Source organism: Orycteropus afer, unplaced genomic scaffold (assembly GCF_000298275.1).
Source record: "Orycteropus afer afer isolate SDZICR_OR568_19922 unplaced genomic scaffold, OryAfe1.0 scaffold00864, whole genome shotgun sequence".
NCBI classification, from domain to species: Eukaryota; Metazoa; Chordata; class Mammalia; order Tubulidentata; family Orycteropodidae; genus Orycteropus; species Orycteropus afer.
The window spans coordinates 463,743-464,664 of NW_006922451.1; the positions used below are offsets into that span (position 1 = coordinate 463,743).

General features: G+C 37.3%; 1 protein-coding gene across 1 annotated transcript in view; it reads right to left on the minus strand.

The window, feature by feature from the left end:
* LOC103212174 (cadherin-10-like) overlaps positions 1 to 922 on the minus strand; it is a 315,162-nt gene that overhangs the window by 143,234 nt on the left and 171,006 nt on the right. The window lies entirely within an intron of this gene.

A 922-nucleotide genomic window follows, 5' to 3' on the forward strand; every position in this document is an offset into this window, starting at 1 on the left:
TTTTGTTTTTCTAAATCCAAGTCTTTGTACATGTCATTATTATTTACTTTGTCTTCTCAAGCCACCACTCATCTATCAGTTTGTCATACTGTGGTGGCTTGTGTATTTCTATGTTACTGGATGCTATGACATCAGTATTTCAAATACCAGCATAATCATGAATGGTAAAGAAATTTCAGCACAGTTTTCAAATAAGATAGACTAGGAAGAAGAATATGCTAAAATACTTCTTTTAAAATGGCTAATGAAAGCCTTATGCATAGCAGCGGAGCATTGATACTATGCCAGAAGATGAACCCTTTGGATTGAAGACACTCAAAATACAACTGAAGAAGAGTGGCTTCTTCAAAATAGAGTTAATTTTACTGGCATAAATGCAGAAAAACTTTTGGGTACTTCATCTGTTGATGTGATAAAATTCATAGTGAGAAGAAAGAGCTGCAAACATCAGTTCATAATTGAAATGTGGAATGTATGATGTATGAGTCTAGGAAAATTAGAAGTTCTCACAAATTAAAGGTAATGAAAATTAAATATAGTTCTGGTGGCATAGTGGATAAGGCATTTTTCTGCTACCTGGAAGGCAGCCGTTCAAACCTAACAGCTGCTCAGTAGAAGGAAGATAGGGTGCTCTACTCTTGTAAAGATTTATAACTTTGGAAACTCAATGGGGATTGCTTTGAGTCAGATTTAACTCCAGGGCAGTGAGTTTTCTCTTTTTTTTCTTTAGGCATTAGTGAGTTAAAATGGTCTTGTATTAGCCATTTTGAATTAATGCCTAAGGCACTTGACTGCTAACCAGAAGGCTCGTGGTTCAAACCCACCAGCCCCTCCTCAGAAGGAAGGTTGGACAATCTACTTCCTTAGTGATACTGCCTCGGAAACCCAAGGAGGAGTCACTATGAGACAGGTCCGACTCTAC